The sequence below is a fragment of the Rhinoraja longicauda genome, chromosome 32, assembly GCF_053455715.1.
Source record: "Rhinoraja longicauda isolate Sanriku21f chromosome 32, sRhiLon1.1, whole genome shotgun sequence".
NCBI lineage: Eukaryota > Metazoa > Chordata > Chondrichthyes > Rajiformes > Arhynchobatidae > Rhinoraja > Rhinoraja longicauda.
Genome location: NC_135984.1, coordinates 15,432,305 through 15,452,717, shown reverse-complemented (window position 1 = coordinate 15,452,717; position 20,413 = coordinate 15,432,305). Strand labels below are relative to the sequence as shown.

General features: G+C 41.4%; 1 protein-coding gene and 1 pseudogene across 21 annotated transcripts in view; one reads left to right on the top strand and one right to left on the bottom strand.

Annotated features, from left to right (window-relative positions):
* LOC144608748 (protein Aster-B-like) overlaps window positions 1-20,413 on the bottom strand; it is a 395,300-nt gene that overhangs the window by 72,189 nt on the left and 302,698 nt on the right. The gene's annotated exons all lie outside the window — the stretch shown is intronic.
* On the top strand, window positions 16,626-16,898 carry LOC144608618 (large ribosomal subunit protein eL43 pseudogene; annotated as a pseudogene).

Below are 20,413 nucleotides of genomic sequence, written 5' to 3'. Positions count from 1 at the left end.
ACTCTTTAGATTCTGGAGTAGTTCCTGAGGACTGGAGGGTAGCTAATGTAACCCCACGTTTTAAAAAGGGAGGGAGAGAGAAAACGGGGAATTATAGACCAGTTAGCCTAACATCGGTAGTGGGGAAAATGCTGGAGTCAGTTATTAAAGATGTGATAGCATCACATTTGGAAAGTGGTGAAATCATCGGACAAAGTCAGCATGGATTTACAAAAGGCAAATCATGTCTGACGAATCTTATAGAATTTTTCGAGGATGTAACTAGTAGAGTGAATAAGGGAGAACCAGTCGATGTGTTGTATCTGGACTTTCAGAAGACCTTCGACAAGGTCCCACATAGGAGATTGGTGTACAAACTTAAAGCACACGGTATTGAGGGTTCAGTGTTGAGGTGGATAGAAAATTGGTTGGCGGACAGGAAGCAAAGAGTAGGAATAAATGGGTCTTTTTCGAATGGCAGGCAGTGACTAGTGGGGTACCGCAAGGCTCAGTGCTGGGACCCCAGTTATTTACAGTGTATATTAATGATTTGGACGAGGGAATTGAATGCAACATCTCAAAGTTTGCGGATGACACGAAGCTGGGTGGCTGTGTTAGCTGCGAGGAGGATGCTAGGGGGCTGCAGAGTGACTTGGATAGATTGGGCGAGTGGGCAAATGCATGGCAGATGCAATATAATGTGGATAAATGTGAGGTTATCCACTTTGGCGGCAAGAACAGGAAAGCAGAGTATTACCTGAATGGTGACCGATTGGGAGAAGGGGAGATGCAACGTGACCTGGGTGTCATGGTGCACCAGTCATTGAAGGCAAGCGTGCAGGTGCAGCAGGCAGTGAAGAAGGCGAATGGTATGTTGGCATTCATAGCAAGAGGATTTGAGTTTAGGAGCAGGGAGGTTCTACTGCAGTTGTACAGGGCATTGGTGAGACCGCACCTGGAGTATTGTGTGCAGTTTTGGTCTCCTAATCTGAGGAAAGACGTTCTTGCCTTAGAGGGAGTACAGAGAAGGTTCACCAGATTGATCCCTGGGATGGCAGGACTTTCATATGAAGAAAGACTGGATAGACTAGGCTTGTACTCGCTGGAATTTAGAAGACTGAGGGGGGATCTTATAGAAACATATAAAATTCTTAAGGGGTTGGAGAGGCTAGATGCGGGAAGATTGTTCCCGATGTTGGGGGAGTCCAGAACCAGGGTTCACAGCTTAAGGATAAGGGGGAAGTCTTTTAGAACCGAGATGAGAAAACATTTCTTCACACAGAGAGTGGTGAGTCTGTGGAATTCTCTGCCACAGAAGGTAGTTGAGGCCAGTTCATTGGCTATATTTAAGAGGGAGTTAGATGTGGCCCTTGTGGCTAAAGGGATCAGGGGGTATGGAGAGAAGGCAGGTACAGGTTACTGAGCTGGATGATCAGCCATGATCATATTGAATGGCAGTGCAGGCTCAAAGGGCCGAATGGCCTACTCCTGCACCTATTTTCTATGTTTCTATGTTTCTAGCCTTATTTCGATAAATATAAATACATCAAGATTTTCCTTTTAACTGCAAAAGACTAGACAATAATGGTTTACAAAGAAAAAAGTGTTGCAAGAGGTCAAACCCACCATCTGAGCTGCAACAATGAGAACAAAGGCTACCTTTTGTTGCCATACAGAAGTAAAACAGGAAAATGAAAAATCAAATGAAATTAGAAATCAAAGAGATAATATGAAATTAAATTATCACGGAATAAAATATCAAATTATGAAACATTTTACAGATACATTATTAAGAAAAAGGAAGTTTGGATAGGAATAGGGTCATCAAGAGATAAATAAGCCAATACTACAGAAAACAATAGCACGATAACAAAAATAATAAAATCATTATTTGATTTTAGTATTTGCCAATAAATAAAAACATGATTATGATTTTGGATGATGAGTTGAGCAATAAAATTAATATACCAAAAAGAGGTTAAATGTTTATTTAAAATAATAATACTCAAAACTCCTGGACACTATCCTTATATATATATTAAAAGAATCTAGGGAAGAAATAAGTCATTACCAAGCAAATTTAATCATTCATTACAAAAAGGTGTGGTGTCAGAGCATCGATGAATAACAAATATTCCAGCTACATCTATGAAGGGAAATTAAACATGTCCAGAGAACTATGGCTCAATCTACCTGATATTTCCTTCATCCCTCCTTGGTCCACCAATTACCAACTTGTTCCTGCCTCACTACTTCCCCTCTCCTCTTTATACTGGCCTTTTCTTTCTGATAATCTTGATGCAGGATTTCAACCTGAAACCTTGACAATTCCTTTCCCGACCCATAGATGCTGCTCAACCTACAGAGTCCTCCAACAAATTGCCTGTTAGCTCTTCCAAATTGCCCTTTTACTCTTAATATCTTTGTAAAATCTTACAGGATACACCTACTCAAAATATCTCATGGCCTAATTTCCTTTTCTGATATCCTCTATACTTCTCAAGGGATTTGTTTTAATAATAAAGATGTTCTTAGGGGGACAGGTAAAGTGTTACGCTGATCGATTTAAATTAGGAAAGGGTGGGGATCATTGGAGCATAATGCCAGCAGATATTGGTTGGCACAAAGAGTCTGTTTCTGTGCTATTTGTCATATGTGATAACCAACATAGGTCAATGAGCTTTGGCATTGTATTTAGAGATACAGTGTGAAAACTAGATGTCTCTCATCTGCATTTACTTTAAAATGTATAACGTCGGCAGGAAAATTGCAAGCACAAATAAATCAGGAATCTGACACCTACCCCAAACGCAGAGTTTTACTTGTCCTCTCTGCCGCTTAGGGACACAACATAAATCATACATAGAACATGTATATAAATCACGTGTATACATTCTTGAGAGGAATAGATCATGTAGAGGCACAGATTCTCTTGCCCAGAGTAGAGGAATCGAGAACCAGAGGACATAGGTTTAAGGTGAGAGGGGAATGATTTAATGAGAATCTGAGGGGTAACTTTTTCATGCAGAGGGTGATGGTCAAACACAGTTAGATGGGACTAGTGAAGATGGGACATGTTGGTCAGTGTGGGCAAGTTGGGCCGAAGGGCCTGTTTCCATGCTATAAGACTCTTTGACTTTATCTTATACGATAAAACAGTGTGTAAAGAAACTCATTGAATTTCAGGCATAAAAATATATTATAAAAACGGACTGATTTACAACCCACAGATACATATGTTTAATAATAGGCTACAAACTGACAATATTACAAAAATTACAAAATAACATAGGTCATAATGAAATGATACTATTTTGCAGTAGTTTCTTATACATATCTTACATAGATCTTATAGATCTGACCTTACAGAGGTGTATAAAATTATGAGAGGAATAGATCGGAATGATGCACAGAAACTCTTGCCCAGAGTAGGTGAATTGTGGACCAGAGAACATACGCTAAAGGTGAAGGGGAATCTGAGGGGTAACATTTTCACACAAAAATGAACAAAGGAGCCTTTCATTTCATCTAAGCACATATTTTATCATAGATCCATGCATCTATAATAAAATACAATTTGTTAGTTTGTTACTTCTTCAGCATACCTGTCCATATCTGTTTTCAGTATTTTTGGGATATATATTGGGAGAATTAAGATTAAGGGCGGTAAAAATCATTATACAGAGAAGGAATAATATTTAAGCTCTCGACAGCTCTACTCACTGATTCCTACTAAGCACTCCTGTTTTATGGCACTCTCCCATGCAACCTCAGCAGATGCAATACCTGCCTTTCACCACGTCCCATCCCACCGGCCAGAGATCTAAATAGTCCTTCCAGATGGGAAGACAATTTTCTTGCAGTTCTTCAAATTGTGCAATGTATTTAGGGTTCACAATGTAGTCTCTACACTGGAGAAAACACAGATCAGGTGGTTCCCTGTGCTCAGTCTGTACTCATGACCCTGAGGTTCCAGTTGACTGTCACTTGAATTCCCATCCAATTCTCACCTGTCTGTCTGCACTAAGGTCCAACACAAGTTTGAGGAACAGCCCCCCCTTCTATTTTCTGGGAATGTTGCAATCTCTCACATTAGATACTGAACAACTACAAATAACCCCCTCAGTCTGTCTGTATCAGAACTGGCTATTTCTGGCAGTCATACTTTTGGCTCAGTTGTTAATTATAGTCTTACTATTAACAACACATTACATAGAGAAAGCAAAATGTTACTCTGACAGATACATTAACTAATGTGTTCTCACCTTGTCAGAGATATTCCCACTTCTCCTGCACCTCTGCAACTGAAAACTAAATAGTTTCCTCTCCATCCTAATTCTGACGATGGTCTCAGATCCAAAACATTCACTGTTTCGCTTTCCATAGATGTTTTCAGACCTGTTGGGTGTTTTTGTTATATTTCCCCTCACTGATCAACTAATGGAGAAACTATTGTGATCCTTTTCTGTCGTAGCCCATTTCATACCAATCACCCTTATGTAGAGCTCCTAATTTTTATCACAAACTTAGTAAGCAGGTAAAGTACACAGAACAACCAACTTTAAGGCCTTTATTTCAGCAGGAAATATGCTTCTTGCAATTCCTACATCAAAATGATCCATCACCAAATTCCTCTACTTTGAGCAGCTTAAGTACTGAATTCTACAATTTTAATGCTGCATTTTCTTTCTGATGGAATGTTCTATTTATCATAATTATCAATTGTATAATGGCTTTGATTTAAGCATCTCAGGAAGTTTCACAGTAGACTGTTTTTGGCACTGAAGCACTTAAGAGGATATTAAAGTGAGCATTAAAAAAATCAGTTTTAAAGTATTATTGAAATGGTGGAGGGTTTGAGAATGAAAATGCAAAATTTGGGGCATAGCTGTCAATGGTAGAATGAGGCTATGATTAGAAGCAGGCAGAGATAAGGACAGGTGAGAATATGTTTGATAAAAGAATGAAAATAGAGACATTGCCAGATCAGAAGCCAATTTAAATCAGAGGAGTAATTAATGAAAATAATCTGATATGAGTTGAACACAGGTAGCAGAATTTGGAACTGTGAATATTTTTCAATAGACAATAGGTGCAGGAGGAGGCCATTCGGCCCTTCGAGCCAGCACCGCCATTCAATGTGATCATGGCTGATCATTCTCAATTAGAACCCCGTTCCTGCCTTCTCCCCATACCCCCTGACTCTGCTAACCTTAAGAGCTCTATCTAGCCCTCTCTTGAATGCATTCAGAGAATTTGCCTCCACTGCCTTCTGAGGCAGAGAATTCCACAGATTCACAACTCTCTGACTGAAAAAGTCTTTCCTCATCTCAGTTCTAAATGGCCTACCCCTTATTCTTAAACTGTGGCCCCTGATTCTGGACTCCCCCAACATTGGGAACATTCCTGCCTCTAACGTGTCCAACCCCTTAATAATCTTATACGTTTCGATAAGATCTCCTCTCATCCTTCTAAATTCCAGTGCATACAAGCCTAGTCGCTCCAGTCTTTCAACATATGACAGTCCCGCCATTCCGGGAATTAACCTAGTAAACCTCAATAGCAAGAATATCCTTCGTCAAATCTGGAGACCAAAACTACACACAGTACTCCAGGTGCGGTCTCACTAGGGCCCTGTACAACTGCAGAAGGACCTCTTTGCTCCTATACTCAACTCCTCTTGTTATGAAGGCCAACATTCCATTGGCTTTCAGAGCAGTTGATAGTTTTTTCTCCACCGTTCTTCTATTTATGCACACAATATTTGGATTTGTTTCTCTATATGTAAATGTTACAAGGAGGTAATTTTATAGTTCCATTAATTAAATTAAAAAACAGACAATTTCTCAAAATCATGTTAGTTAAGTCCTTGTGCAGGCTTAAATTTCTAGTTTGTATGTGTACTCCCTCCTAGGAAAGTGCTCTGGGAAATGGAACATGTTACCTTTGTGTCACTGATAACATCAAATGATTTGGCAAAGAGGTTAAAATTTGCTCAGGTGCAATACAGCGTTCTGCCCCCTATAAACAATAAATATAGCAGCATTATGGCAGATTAGATTATAATTATTGCTGACCATGGCAGACTAAGGAACCAAAAAAAAAGACAAAATCAAATCCACAGATCCTTGATATTTGTTGACTGTATGGCATGATAGTAATCTCATCTCCCATTGAGCAAAAGGAAATACCTTTTAGGCAACTTCCCCAAGGACAAACTCAACATTCGTCGTTTTAATAACATCCAGAAAAACTAACTGACTGAAACAAATAAAAGGGATGTCAAAATATAATTATAATTTATTTGTAAACGACTTTTACTAAATGATGGAAGGGCACAAAAACACCTGACGTTTTGTAATTCAGCTCCATTTACTGCAATGGACCAAATTTTAGAAGGGCATTATGAGAATAAAGATGCTTTCAGTGCAAGTGAAAGTCAACAAAGGTAACATTGAATCGTAATCAAAAACTTTTTTTTTTTAAACAGATTTTCTCAATAATGAACATGGAAAGTTTAAGATCCACAGAGGCCATCTCTCATAAGCACTGTCATTGGTAATTTATTATGGACAAGAGCTGTTGTGAATAAGATCCCCATGAAGTGAGATATTTCCTGTAAAAGTATCAGGTTCTAAACTGCTTACCATTCAGGAAGGAATTAATCATTTGCAGCCTCAGTTTAACACCTCAAAGCAGTTTTGGCCAGGCCTTTGTGTTTCATGATGTGGCTACGACAGCAGTCTCAAACATAGCCGTAAACATTACCGTAAAAAAAAACTAGCTGGCTATCAGCTATATTGTTAGGTGGAGAGGGGAAAGTTAATGCCGCACATCAATAACTTTCATTATAATTGAGTGTGTTTTGAATATATAGAAGGGAAGGGGTGGAAAAGAAAAAAGGGAACGTCTCTGACAGGAGACCAAGATTGTCCAAGTGACACAACATTTTCAGGCTTGCCGAGTTAATGGGTGAATGGGAACACTAAAGAAAGGAAAAAATACATCAGGGAAATCTAAGAGGCAAAACGCAGCATCTGCTGGAAATCTGAAATAATATAATGCTGGAAATATCCAGATCAGTAAGGATCCGAGGAGAAAGAAAAACTGTGTTCATGAGAAAACAATTAGTGAGTTCAAACGCAAACAGGGAAAGCTGAAAATATAGGATTCACTAAGGTTTGCTAAGGCTACAATTTGATGAACAAGAAGTGAGAAGCTGTTTCGCAAACTTATACTAGGAAATGAGATGGGTCAGGTGACGGAGGTATGTGTTGAGGAGCACTTTGGGTCTAGTGATCATAATGCCATTAGTTTCAATATCATTATGGAGAAGGTCAAATCTGGACCAAGGGTTGAGATTTTGGATTGGAGAAAGGCTAATTTTGAGGAGATGAGAAAGGATTTAAAAGGAGTGAAATGGAAATTGTTGTTTTATGAAAAGGATATAATAGAGAAATGGAGGATATTTAAAGGTGACATTTTGAGAGTACAGAGTCTTTATGTCCCTGTTCGGTGGAAAGGAAAGAATAATAATTTGAAAGAGCCGTGGTTTTCCAGGGAAATTGGACACTTGGTTCGGAAAAAGAGGGAGATATACAATAAATATAAGCGGCAGGGAGTAAATGAGGTTCTTGAGGAATATAAAGAATGTAAAAGGAATCTTAAAAAGGAAATTAGAAAAGCGAAAAAAAGATATGAGGCTGCTTTGGCAAGTAATGTAAAAGTAAACCCCAAGGGGTTCTACAGATATGTCAATAGCAAAAGGATAGTGAGGGATAAAATTGGTCCATTAGAGAGTCAGAGTGGACAGCTATGTGCTGAGCCGGAAGAAATGGGGGAGATATTAAACAATTTCTTTTCTTCGGTATTTACCGAGGAGAAGGATATTGAATTATGTGAGGTAAGCGAAACAAGTAGAGTAGTGATGGAAATTAGGAGGATTAAAGAAGAGGAGGTACGGACATTTTTCAAGAATATAAAAGTGGATAAGTCTCCAGGTCCTGATAGGATATTCCCTAGGACATTGAGGGAAGTTAGTGCAGAAATAGCAGGGGCTATGACGGAAATATTTCAAACGTCATTAGAAACAGGGATGGTGCCGGAAGATTGGCGCATTGCGCATGTTGTGCCTTTGTTTAAAAAAGGTTCTAAAAGTAAACCTAGCAATTATAGACCTATTAGTTTGACGTCTGTGGTGGGAAAATTAATGGAAAAGATACTTAGGGACAATATATATAATTATTTGGATAATCAAGGCCTGATTAGAAACAGTCAACATGGATTTGTGCCTGGAAGGTCATGTTTGACTAATCTTCTTGAATTTTTTGAAGAGGTTACCAGGGAAATTGATAAGGGCAAGGCTGTGGATGTTGTCTATATGGACTTCAGTAAGGCATTTGACAAGGTTCCACATGGAAGGTTGATTAAGAAGGTTAAATCGTTGGGTATTAATAGTGAGGTTGCAAGATGGATTCAACAATGGCTGAATGGGAGATACCAGAGGGTAACGGTTGACAATTGTATGTCAGGTTGGAGGCCAGTGTCTAGTGGAGTGCCCCAAGGATCTGTGTTGGGTCCACTGTTGTTTGTCATTTACATTAATGATCTGGATGATGGTGTGGCAAATTGGATTAGTAAATATGCAGATGATACTAAGATAGGTGGAGTAGTTGATAGTGAGGTAGATTTTCAAAGTCTATAGAGAGACTTGGGCCTTTTGGAAGGGTGGGCTGAAAGATGGCAGATGGAGTTTAATGCTGATAAGTGTGAGGTGCTGCATTTTGGTAGGACAAATCAAAATAGGACGTACAGGGTAAATGGTAGGGAATTGAGGAATGCAGTGGAACAGAGGGATCTGGGAATAACTGTGCATTGTTCCCTGAAGGTGGAATCTCATGTGGATAGGGTGGTGAAGAAGGCGTTTGGTATGCTTGCCTTTATAAATCAGAGCATCGAGTATAGAAGTTGGGATGTAATGTTGAAATTGTACAGGGCATTGGTGAGGCCGAATCTGGAGTATGGTGTGCAGTTCTGGTCGCCAAATTATAGGAAGGATGTCGACAAAATGGAGAGGGTACAGAGGAGATTTACTAGAATGTTGCCTGGGTTTCAGCACTTAGGCTACAGAGAGAGGTTGAACAGGTTGGGTCTTTATTCTTTGGAGCGTAGAAGGTTGAGGGGGGACTTGATAGAGGTTTTTAAAATTTTGAGAGGGACGGACAGAGTTGACGTGGGTAGGCTTTTCCCTTTGAGAGTGGGGAAGATTCCAACAAGGGGACATAGCTTCAGAATTGAGGGACAAAGGTTTAGGGGTAACATGAGGGGGAACTTCTTTACTCAGAGGGTTGTGGCTGTATGGAATGGGCTTCCGGTGGAAGTGGTGGAGGCTGGCTCGATTTTATTATTTAAGAGTAAATTGGATAGGTATATGGATAGGAGGGGATTGGAGGGTTATGGTCTGAGTGTAGGTAGATGAGACTAGGTCAGGGAGAATGGTCGGCGTGGACTGGTAGGGCCGGACAGGCCTGTTTCCATGCTGTAGTTGTTATATGTTATATGTTATATGTTTCATTGGAACAGAGTAGGAGGCCAAAATCAGAGACTGATGTGGGAATGGCATGGGTAATTAAAGTGAGAAGAGACGAGAAACTAATGTGGCCATTTGTGGATTGAATACAGGAGCTCTGAAAACGTGGCGGTGAACTATCTTTTTGAAACACTTTAGTCCTTCTGTGAAGATGCTTCCATTGTAGCGCGTTCCAAAATTAAGAGCCAGTGGCAATGAAAAACTAAAAAAATATTTCCAAATCAGGATGTTATGTGATTTGGAGTGAAACCTGCAGGCGGCGGTATTTCCATGTGTTTGTTCCCCTTCTACATTCTTCGCTGTACTCTCTGGCATGATAGTAGTGGAAAAGTGAAGAGATATGACAAGCCATGGATTTACAGATTTTTGGTAACAACCACTATGATTTTCAGGAGAAATGGCTGTATAAATACATACAATTGTTGAATTGCGTCTTCACACCTCCAATTCTTGAGAGAAATTTGTATAATTGGCTTGATTCTTCATCAATTTCCCAAGTGAACACTAGTGGATATGTGAGATAATTTGCAATCTACCTCTGTCACATAGGAATGACATATCCAAGATCAAACAGCAGTTGAGTGCATTTCAAAATCAGGGTATTCAGAGAACGGCAAAATGGCTGATTGGTTTAAATACCCAGATTTGGATGAAAAACAGTAATTTGGGGGTAGAGGTAGGAAGCTAAAAGGATTTTTTAAAGTTTGCAATGCCATTCATTTGCTATAATACACTGCCAAGTTTTTTTCCCCCCATACAATTCATGTAACACTAAATGGCTACTGAAGGAACGTTTTCATAACACTTTATCTTCAAATAAATTTATATTGAAAGGATGATTTATTCCGATATATTTTAAAATAAATATGCATGACATATAAAACCTGTATACATTACATGATTAGGATCATGGTAGAGCTACAGTGCCCTCCATGATGTTTGGGACAAAGACCCATCATTTATTTATTTGCCTCTGTACTCTACAATTTGAGATTTGTAATAGAAAAACTCACATGTGGTTAAAGTGCACATTGTCAGATTTTATTAAAGGCCATTTTTACAGATGTTGGTTTCACCATGTAGAAATTATAGCAGTGCTTATACATCGTCCCCCCCATTTCAGGGCACCATAATGTTTGGGTCACATAGCTACACAGGCGTTTGTAATTGCTCAGGTGAGTGTAATTGCTTCCTTCATGCAGGTATAAGAGAGCTCTCAGCACACAGTCTTTCCTCCAGTCTTTCCATCACCTTTGGAAACTTTTATTGCTGTTTATCAACATGAGGGCCCAAAGTTGTGCCAATGAAAGTCAAAGAAACCATTATGAGACTGAGAAACAAGAGTAAAACTGTTAGAGACATCAGCCAAACCTTAGGCTTACCAAAATCAACTGTTTGAAACATCATAAAGAAGAAAGAGAGCACTGGTGACCTCACTAATTGCAAAGGGCAGGCCTCCACAGCTGATGACAGAAGAATTCTCTCTATAATAAAGAAAAATCCCCAACACCTGTCCGACAGATCAGAAACACTCTTCAGGAGTGGATTTGTCAATGACCACTGTCCGCAGAAGACTTCATGAACAGAAATGCAGCGGCTACATTGCAAGATGCAAACCACTGGCAAAAATAGGATGGCCAGGTTACGGTTTGCCAAGAAGTACTTAAAAGAGCAACCACAGCTCTGGAAAAAGGTCTTGTGGACAGATGAGATGAAGATTGACTTATATCAGAGTGATAGCAAGAGCAAAGTATGCAGGAGAGAATAAACTGCCCAAGATCCAAAGCATACCACCTCATCTGTGAAACACGGTGGTGTTATGGCCTAGCATGTATGGCTGCTGAAGGTACTTGCTCACTTATCTTCATTGATGATACATAACATAACATAACAACACTTTATTGTCACTCGGCACAACACCGAGCGAAATTTCAGCAGTCACACAAAACACAGCAAAAAAGAAAAGAACACAGGACACCCGACCCCAACACAAACATCCATCACAGTGACTCCAAACACCCCCTCACTGTGATGGAGGCAACAAAACTTCCCCTCTCTTCCCCCCGCACCCACGGACAGGCAGCTCGACCCCTACCGAGGCAAACGACACGCACAGCCCCCGCAAGGGGATGGAAGGCCCCCCGGCCGAGCCGCCCCGGGCACCGAAACGTCCCGCAGCCACACCGGGCGATGTTAAGTCCAACGGCCGAGCCACACCGGGCACTGATACGTCCCGCGGCCGCACCGGGCGATGTTAAGTCCAGCGGCCAAGCCACACCGGGCACTGAAACGTCCCGCAGCCGAGCCGCACCGGGCACTGAAACGTCCCGCAGCCACACCGGGCACTGAAACGTCCCGCTGCCGAGCCGCACCGGGCACTGAAACGTCCCGCAGCCACACCGGGCACTGAAACGTCCCGCAGCCACACCGGGCACTGAAACGTCCCGCAGCCACACCGGGCACTGAAACGTCCCGCAGCCACACCGGGCACTGAAACGTCCCGCAGCCACACCGGGCACTGAAACGTCCCGCAGCCACACCGGGCGATGTTAAGTCCAGCGGCCAAGCCACACCGGGCACTGAAACGTCCCGCACCCGAGCCGCACCGGGCACTGAAACGTCCCGCAGCCACACCGGGCGATGTTAAGTCCAGCGGCCGAGCCGCACCGGGCACTGAAATGTCCCGCGGCCGAGCCGCGCCTGCGATGTTAAGGCCCACAGCCGAGCCGCGCCCCGGGGAAGAGACCCAATAAAAGAAAGGTTTCCCCCCGCCCCCCCCCACCCCACAACCCCCCACCCCCACCACACATACACAGCCAAAAACAGAAACAAAAACCATCCCAACACCGACACAAACAAAAAAAAAAGAAAAAAAGACAACAGACTGCCAGAGAGCCGCAGCCGTTAGGCGCAGCCAACTCCTGCTGATGGTAGTAGCATAATAAACTCTGATGTGTTGAGACACATCCTATCTGCTCAAGTTCAAACAAATGCCTCAAAACTCATTGGCCGACGGTTCATTCTACAGCAAGACAATGATCCCAAACATACTGCTAAAGCAACAAAGGAATTTTTCAAAGCTAAAAAATGATCAATTCTTGAGTGGCCAAGTCAATCACCTAATCTGAACCCAATTGAGCATGACATTTTCGATGCTGAAGAGAAAACTGAAGGGTACTAGCCCCCAAAACAAGCATAAGCTAAAGATGGCTGCAATATAGGCCTGGCAGAGCATCACCAGAGAAGACACCCAGCAACTGTCACAGACTTCAAGCAGTCATTGCATGCAAAGGATATGCAACAAAATACTAAACAAGACTACTTTCATTTACATGATTTTGCTGTGTCCCAAACATTATGGTTCCCTGAAATGGGGGGGGGGGGGGGGGAACTATGTAGAAACACTGCTGTAATTTCTACATGGTGAAACCAAAATGTATAAAAATTGCCTTTATTAAAATCTGACAATGTGCACTATTAACCATATGTGATTTCTTTGTATTACAAATCTCAAATTGTGGAGTACAGAGGCAAATAAATAAATGATGGATCTTTGTCCCAAACATTATGGAAGGCACTGTATACATTGATTAAAATGTAATACATAAAGAAAAGGTTTACAGGGATAAATGTCTTGAAATAGATGCAAGGATGCAAACTGGAAGCTAGTAGCATAGAGCAGGAATTAAGAACGAACAGGAGCATTGGCGAGAGAAGCATTTCAAGGTTACTGGTATCTAGATAAAAGAACAAAAGGGGTAAGAATGAACTTGAGCTGGCCTTACTTTTATCAGGTTTAGGCGGTCACACTGAGAAAAAAAACAAAAATAATAAAAAATAATAAAAATGAAAACAAAATGTTAGAAATATTCATGCAATAGTTTTAGCAAATAAAATCATTTTCAAAAGCACAAGAATTTGGCTGTAGTAAAATTAATTTTGCCTTAAAATGTATTTAGTAACAGATTCAAGGTAACATTTCATACCCTTTTGTTTTGCTGAAGTTAAACTAGAATATAAAGAAAAAGAAGGTTGTGCTCTCAAATTAGAAAACATGTGGTTAGTAGAAGGTGGAGAGATTATTTAAATATTGTGGCTGCATTTACATGTATGAATATATTCGTTTTCAAAATCTATTCAATTTTCAGGATGTGGGCATTGTTGGTGTGGTCAGCATTTATTACACCCAGGTAAGTGGGTGAACCAAAGAGACACAAAAATTAGGAGTTAATGCAATTACCCCTCCAAATCTCTTCCACTAATTACTGTATACTGTTGATCCTCAAAGTAAATACCATATTCATACTCTCTTCCCATCATCTTTAAAGTCTTTTATGCTCAGAACACTAAATTTTTCAAAAAAGATTATTTAAAAAATCTTGTAGGAAAATAACTGCAGATGCTGGTACAGATCGAAGGTATTTATTCACAAAATGCTGGAGTAACTCAGCAGGTCAGGCAGCATCTCAGGAGTAAGGAATGGGTGACGATTCGGGTCGAGACCCTTCTTCAGACTGATGTCAGGGGGGCGGGACAAAGGAAGGATATAGGTAGAGACAGGAAGATAGAGGGAGAACTGGAAAGGGGAACAGAGGGACAGAGGAACTATCTAAAGTTAGAGAAGTCAATGTTCATACCGATGGGCTGCAAGCTGCCCAAGCGAAATATGAGGTGCTGTTCCTCCAATTTCCGGTGGGCCTCACTATGGCACTGGAGGAGGCCCATGACAGAAAGGTCAGACTGGGAGTGGGAGGGGCAGTTGAAGTGCTCAGCCACCGGGAGATCCGGTTGGTTAAGGTGGACTGAGCGAAGGTGTTGAGCGAAACAATCGAGCCTGCATTTGGTTTCGCCGATGTAAAGAAGTTGACATCTAGAGCAGCGGATACCATAGATGAGGTTGGAGGAGGTGCAGGTGAACCTCTGTCTCACCTGGAAAGACTGTTTGGGTCCTTGGATGGAGTTGAGGGGGGAGGTAAAGGGACAGGTGTTGCATCTCCTGCAGGAGGTTGCAGGAGAAAGTGCCCGGGGATGGGGTAGTTTGGGTAGGAAGGGACAAGTGGACCAGGGAGTTACGGAGGGAACGGTCTCTGCGGAACGCAGAAAGGGTTGGGGGTGGGAAGATGTGGCCAGTAGTGGGGTCCCGTTGGAGGTGACGGAAATGTTGGAGGATGATTTGTTGGATAGGCTGGCTGATGGGGTGGAAGGTGAGAACGAGGGGGATTCTGTCCTTGTTACTAATGGGGGGAGGGGGAGCAAGAGCGGAGCTGCGGGATATAGAAGAGGCCCTAGTGTGAGACTTATCTATAATGGAAGAGGAGAAGCCCCGTTTCCTGAAGAATGAGGACATCTCTGATGCCCTAGTGTGAAACACCTCATCCCGGTCGCAGATGCGGCGTAGACGGAGGATTTGGGAGTAGGGGATAGACATTTTGCAGGAGACAGGGTGGGAAGAAGTGCAGTCCAGATAGCTGTGCGAGTCAGTGGGTTTATAGTAGATGTCAGTCACTCGTCTGTCTCCTGTGATGGAGATGGTGAGGTCCAGAAATGGGAGGGAGATGTCGGAGATAGTCCAAGTATATTGAAGAGCAGGATGGAAATTGGTAGTGAAGTGTATGAAGTCAGTGAGTTCTGCATGGGTACAAGAGGTAGCACCATTGCAGTCGTCGATGTAGCAGAGGTAGAGTTCGGGGATGGGGCCAGTGTATGTCTGGAACAGGGATTGTTCGGCGTACCCGACAAAGAGGCAGTCATAGATGGGCCCATGCGAGTGCCCAAAGCTGCGCCTCTGGTTTGGAGGAAGTGGGAGGAGTCAAAGGAGAAGTTGTTATGGGTAAGAACCAGCTCTGCTAGGCGGAGGAGAGTGTTAGTAGATGGGGATTGGCTGGTTCTACGGTCGAGGAAGAAACGGAGGGCTTCAAGACCATCCTTGTGGGGGATGGAAGTGTAGAGTGACTGGACATCTATGGTAAAGATGAGGGAGTGGGGGCCTGGAAACTGGAAGTTATTGAGGAGACGGAGATCATGTGAGGTGTCTTGGATGTAGTGGGGAGGGATTTGACCAGGGAGGATAGGATGGAGTCGAGGTAGGTGGAAATAAGTTCGGTGGGACATGAACAGGCAGAAACAATGGGTCCGCCGGGACAGTTCTGTCTATTTAAAAAATCCTCCTCTGCCAGTTCACAGATTCGAAAACAATCCCTTGAGTTCTTGCTAAATGTATCCTTTTACAAATATTCAAGACACTTTTATTAGTGACTAAAAAACTTCAAATAACGTTGTTAGGAGTCTTTTCCTATAATTTTGAGGGTTTTTTTGTTTAACAGAGATGAAATAAAAAACAGAAAAGGCTGGAAACATTCAACAAGTCAGGCAGCATGTGTTGTAGATTCAGAGATAGCATATTGGAATTATGACACTTGGCAGAAATGGGAAAGAAAGAAAACAAATTGGTATCAAGCTGCAGGCAATGTGGAGAGCGATGAATAGAACAAAGGGAATGTCTCTACGAATGTGAAGGTTGCCCTGGGAGTAAACCATGTATTAAAGTGGGTAGTGAAAGAAGGAGAATACACTTATTTATAGAAGCTATGAAATGAGAGGTTACAGAATGAGAGTACGAAGTAAAGTAAATCACGAATTGCAAGGTTGAACAATTGAATTCAGTTTTTCTCTCGATGAATGCTACCTGAATTGCTATTTCCACCAATCTCCTTTGTTTCAGTTTTATCTTTCAGAATTTCTCCGTTTCCTGTATTTTCTTGGTCCCCCCTCCCCCACTCCCTTCTCCCCAATAGCCTTTGTTCATATGTTATCTAGAAAGTACCAAAAGCATTATGTCACCTAGACCAGCGGTGTCCAAACTGTGGCCCCCGGCCACATCCGGCCCGCCATGAGATTGCTGCAAAAGCTGCAGGTTCTGTGGTAGCGTGGGAACTCTTTTTAGCGGCCTATATGAATGGTGGTTTATTGTCACGTGTGCACTGCACAGTGGAATTATTTTAGCATAGATCATAACCGACACGTTGAGTGGGCCAGTAGGTGAGGGGCCAGAGCCGCGATGATAGCAAAACGCACAAAGAAAGTGGGGATTGTGGGCAAGTACAGCACCCGGTATGGAGCGTCGCTCCATAAAATGTTGAAGAAGATCGAGCACGCCAAGTATACCTGCTCCTTCTGTGGGAAGACCAAGATGAAGAGGCGAGCTGTTGGTATTTGGCATTGTCGATCCTGCATGAAGACTGTGGCCGGAGGAGCCTGGGCCTACAACGCCACCTCGGCTGTCACGGTAAAGTCTGCCATCTGCCACCTCCGGGAGTTGAAGGATCAGTGAACACAGACTGGGAATCTCATGTGTACGTCATCAAAGTAGTAAATTAAAGTTTAACAAAACGACAAAAAAAAAGGTAGGAGAGGGGTAATGCATCCAGAGCTGGAATACTGGAGCAGCTCCCAATCCAGGCGAGCCCCAGGCTGCTGCAAGGCCTCCTCCATCGTCCTCAACTGGCACAGCCCATCGATCGACATCCCTCTCCTCGCCCGACCGACCGCCTCTGTGTCCCGGGGGAAACGCCTTCTGCAGCCGACCTTGCAGGCGCTGGAGGCATTACCTCTCTCCTTCTGGTCCACTCATCATGTCCATCGTTGCCAGCAGCTCCCTCCTCCTCGGTTCTCAGGGTAAGCCAGAGATCCAGGGTAAGCCAGTGAATTAGATACTTCAGGGTCGATCTTGGCAGTTTCCGAACTTACACGTCAGGTAGGCTATCAAGTTGAGGGTTTTTATGCAGCTGCCGACTTAATAATATTACATTTTAATGATTTCTTAGCAGAGTGCCCACCCGTGAGTCACTGTGATGGTGACACACATGTGGTAACTCCACCATTATATCATATGATATTTCTATACTGTCTGCATGCCCACTGGTGGTCACTGTATTTTTTCTGTTTTATGAATAATTGTATACCTATATATATATATAAAAAATAAAGAAATGTCAGTTTTATAAATTTAATGAGGTTGATATGGCAACAAATAAATAATAATCCATTTTTGAAAAGAACTTGAAATATTTGAATATATATATATATATATATATATATATATATTCAAATATTTATATATATTTATATATATTCCAATATTTCAAGTTCTTTTCAAAAATTGATTATTATTTATTTGTTGCCGTTATCAACCTCATTAAATTTATAAAACTGACATTTCTTTATTTTTTCCTACGGCCCGCAAAAAATTGTCAAATATATAATGTGGCCCTCATGCTGAAAGGTTTGGAGGTCTCTGACCTAGACAATCACAGACAATCTCTTTGTGTTAGCTCTCCTCCGCGTCTCTGTAAGGATACACAGAGACACCCTGACAGTTCACTAAATAAAACAGTGAAACTTCTTTAGCAGGAGTTGAATGTGAGGAAGCATCTTGTCCATTTAATATCCAGTTGTGAATATGGTTGTAGAAATGCACCATTTTCATGAGATTTCTCAGGAAAAAATAAGTAGGACTTAAGGGCAAGGAAAATATAAGCAAATACATGTTCAATAGTCAGAAGTGATTAGGTAAGGGGGTTTATTTTTAAACTTTCTGGAAAGGGAGAAACTTCCAAAGTAACAGGCCATGGAGAATTTTAATAATAGAGGAGGAGAGGGAAGAGTCTGGGCAGACTATAACCATGCAAATGGCTGGCCTACCATGGGCAGGGAAGTCTCGGAGAATTTATCGGTCAGGTTGCTTTCATGGATTAGACTGACAGGGGCAGGCATAGATGTTTTTATGTGGACTTTTGCAAGGCCTTTAACAAGGTTCGGCATGGTAAGCTGCTCTGGAAATTTAGATCTAATGGGATCCAGGGTAAGCCAGTGAATTAGATACTAAATTGACTCAGATACGAGTCTGAGGGTTTTAATGGAGGCCTGTGACAAATGGCATGCCACAGGTATCCAGGCTGAGTCCAATGCCATTACATTAATGGTTTTGTGGAGAATATCGTTGGCATGGTTAGTGAGTTTGTGAACATTACAAACATTTGTGATGTAGAGGACAGTGATGGTTGCCTAAGATTACAACAGGATCTAAATCAGCTGGGAAAGTGGGCCAAAGAATGGCAGATGGAATTTAACTTTGACAAATACAAACTATTACATTTTGGAAATGACAGGCCCCTTAAGAGTGTAGCAGAATACAGAGACCTAGAGGTACAAGTATATAGTTCCCAGAAAATGGCGACAAACATAGACATTGGTCAGGCATTGAGTACAAGAGTTAGGATATCATATAACAGCTATACATGAGATTGGTTAGACAGCATTTAGGATATTGTGTGTGGTTCTGGCCGCCTAGCTATATTAAGCAGGAATAGACGCAGAAATCTTCACAAAGATATTACAGAAATTGAAGTGCTTGAGGTATAAGGAGTGACTGGATAGGCCGAGGCTTTTCCCCCCTGGAACTGAGGAGGCTGAGAGGTGACCTTATAAGAGGTATATAAAATCATGTGGTCCATAGATAAAATGAGCAATCACAACCTTTTTCTAAAATTAGAGGGCTTAGTTTTAAATTGAGAGAAAGTCTTAAAATGCATCTTTTTCACACAGAGAGTGATGAGTTTATGGAAAGAGCTGTCAAAAGAAGTAGAAAATATGGGTACACTTACAATGTTTAAAAGACATGGTTTGGATAGGTTTAAAGGAATATCGGCCAAACACAAACAAATTGGACTAACTCAGATAGGCGACATGGTTGGCATGGACAAGTTAGGCTGATGAGGTTGTTTCCCTATTGTATGGCTATGATACTTTAACTCTATTATCAGTATGATGGACTGTTAATATCATCTTTTATATCACATTTATATCTCTTTAAATGTAGAAGATTTAAAGAGGTACAAAATAATCAATGACATTTATCAGGTTAAAATTCTTCTTAATAAAGTTGCTGAGGACAACTAAACATAATCCTATCAAAGGTGATGTCAGATGATATATAATATGTAATAATTCTAAAAGATCTTAAAGCTGAGGGCTCAATTAAAAAATTCTAAACTGAGGTTGAGTGACTTTTCTTGGTTAAGATTATTTAGGTGTACAGAATCAAGGTGGGTAGATAGGGTTAAGGTATAGATTAACCACAATCTCACCAAATGGTCCCTTGAGTTTACTGCAATTTTGGTTACTAGGATTTTAGGGATCCCGAAGCAATAATATTGAGAAGAGTTAATTATGGAAGGGATTGCAGTTAGAAACATTTAAACCAGGGCACGTGAAGTATCTAATTTAGATATAGGGTTCGGACGCACATTGTTTCTCCTAACCTGTTGAGACGGCCTCTATAGATAACATATATGGTTTGATCCATAATAACTCATATCACAATTGCATTAGTTTGAGGTTAATACTGCAGTGAACTTCACATCTAAAATTTAAAATTGCAATAGATAGGATTGAAGGGGAAGGTTAGAGCATCAGTCTTCTGATGCAGTTAATCTCAACACTGCTGTTTTTTTGTAAGCAGAAGGAAGATGTAAATAACATAATCTCGGTGAACCTGGCCAGACAATAAAACTGCAGTTCACTTTTAAACAGTTGTCTACTAACTACAACATATGACAAGTGAATCAATATTGTGTTATTATGTTGCAATTACAACACTTGAATGCTTGAAAATATTTCCCCTGAAATTGTGCAGATAAAGTTGATAAAAATCCTGGTGCAAACATGCCCCAGCAACCCAAATCAGCACAGTTGACACAAACTACAATGCAAACAGCCAGAGGGTATTGGAATTTCACTCAAATTTAAATACTATACTTATAAACTACTTAACTGTCATCAAAGTAT